Source organism: Rhinopithecus bieti, unplaced genomic scaffold, assembly GCF_001698545.2.
Source record: "Rhinopithecus bieti isolate Rb0 unplaced genomic scaffold, ASM169854v2 scaffold_18803, whole genome shotgun sequence".
NCBI classification, from domain to species: domain Eukaryota; kingdom Metazoa; phylum Chordata; class Mammalia; order Primates; family Cercopithecidae; genus Rhinopithecus; species Rhinopithecus bieti.
Window position 1 is genome coordinate 284,289 of NW_016809459.1, and position 2,609 is coordinate 286,897.

Below are 2,609 nucleotides of genomic sequence, written 5' to 3' on the forward strand. Positions count from 1 at the left end.
TTTTTTTTTTTTTTTTAACAAATCTATGTCAAACCAATTCCTATTATTCTTAAATCCATCAACATACATGTTTCCAAGGCCACGTGACTTGCAATTACAAATAATGGCCAGTATTAGTTTTGACTGTATTGCACAATGTCCCTCTATATTTTAGTCTAGGAAATGTGTAGAATTGTTTTTGTTAACAATAACACTATACTGAGATTAAAAGCTAGGGCTGGACACAGTCATTTGAGTAAGATAGCTTTAACTGTAACATCTATCAGTGTAGAGAAAGCTTAGGCCTTTCCTTACCTTATGTGGAATGAGGCTAGCAAAGCCCAGAGGAATAAAAAGCACAACGTCATCCAGTGATACGGCAGCTCCCAGAAAACTCTTAGATAAATTGATGTTGTGCACCCTCGGGTAAGTCACTTTCATGTGTCTTTTCATCTCATCCCTATAAACAACAAAACCACGCAGTCCCCTGTGGTGGAGGATAGGTCTGTGTAGAAGGAGCAGGATGATATAGGAAGATGAAGAAATAAAGGAAAAAGCAGCAACTCCCAAAGTCTCTTTAGACTTCATAATTGTCTCTGAGAAATCTGTTTTCAGTGTGCTATATAAAATTATGATAAATGGAACCATGTTTTTCCCATCGTATTTTAAGACAATGGCTATTGTCTGAATTTGTCTATAAAAACTTCTCAGAAATTGCTGCAATCCATTCAACAAAGACTCCTTTCAATTGAGGTAAACTTTGGCAAAATGGCCATCTTATGGTTTAGGAAGGAAGTTTCATATTCTTATTATCTCCATTTATCAGCCTTACTTTACAGGGCACAGAAAAAATTATTCCTGGTTGACAGAACCCCCAAGGTCTGGACTCTTTGGGGTTCAATAAAACAGTCTTTTTATAAACTCACATGCAATAGTACTCTAAAAATTCTCAACCTAGGCTGTACTTTTAATATTAAAAGAAAAAGAAAAATTATAACAATAACATTTTAAAATCTATAAGTTAAATTTAGATGTAATGCTATAATTATGTAGCATTGGTTACATTAAATCAAGCAAGTTATATTTGAAAATAATTTTCTACATGTACCTATCTAATTTGCTCTCTGATTTAGAAGATACATTTTATTATCTTCAAGGCATAACCTTTTGTGGAAATATTCTTGGTTTAATAAATACCTATTGATAAAGTTAGAAAATATTAGTAAATCTCCAGACTAATATAAATGTATAAATACATATTCATACTTTGTTAGAAACATAATTTGCATTGTAAAATGCTGAAAATAAAAGATCTATTTTTTCTGATGTTTTCTTATGAAGAATGTATTAAAGGTAGAATCTAAAGCCAAATATAAAATTATGACAAACAAATGGAAAGATATATTTTCTAAGCTTGAAAACTGGATAGACAACTAAATACATGATGCCTGCATTTTCAATAAAGAGTTTTAGGCGAATTAATTTAACAATTATTTTAGATAGATCATTATATTTCAGTATTGTGTTAGGTAACCATTGACAGACTCATAATTTCAACTAATACTTATCTCTTAATTAGTGTATTGGAATGGAAAATGCAAATTTTGTATTTCATGCTATGTTCTCAGATTTGTTTGATTTTTTTCTTACTTCCTAGTTACCAGACAGATATCCATAACTGCAACAATGTTACCAATAATACATAATGTTTCACAAAAAGGAGAAGCCATAGTTGGGCATATGTGTGCGTATCTTTCTACGTGTGCCTGTGTGTGTCTGTATGTATGCGGAGATACTCAGTAGAGCATCTGAAGTTCTGGCATAATTTTCTTCATTCAATAAGGTAAATTGTTATATGATTGTAATAGAAGGTATATCTCATTTTGCAGTTCTTAAAATACTTTATAGATGCTAAGAATACCTCCCTGAAAAAAAAAACTTTTTGAATATTCAATCCCTTAACAATTATGTTCTTACTTACATTGAAATGAACTCCTGTATAATTTATCATGGAGGTGAAACTGGTGTGAATTTGCTGCATTGAGAGACAGCATTAACTGAAGTATTCACCTCTAAACAAAGATATTTTAATTTATTAAATTTCTTTCTATATTTTTTTCTTCTTAAATTGACTTTCTACTTCTGTTCAGACCATTTTCAGTCTTCCAGCCAAGAAAAAAAAAAAGGGAGACAAAGAAAAGGAAGAGGAAGTAGGACGAGGAAAGATAGAGGGAGAAAGAGAGAGACAGAGAAAGAGAAAGAGATTTTATCTCTTCTAAATTGCCAAATTGTAGACAATGATGTAAGAAAGACACAGCTTAGGTCGAGCAAAGCAGAAGTATAAAACCAAACGTCACACTGTCAGGGTTCAGGAAAGCAAGGTATATGTTCTCCAAAGCTCAGCAGGCAGGATGAACTTTTCCCTGATTTAAGGACCATGATGAGAGAGAAGAGAGGAGTCTATTTTAGCATCTGAAAACCAATGATTTGGAGAGAAAGAGGACGTGGCTGCCTAATCCCTGGGAAAGCTTACAATACTTTGCAGTAAGTTGGTCATTGACTTGACAGTCTGTCCACTAGAGAAGAGGTGTAAGAAGGACAGTAAAGATGAAGAGTAGACATAAATTACT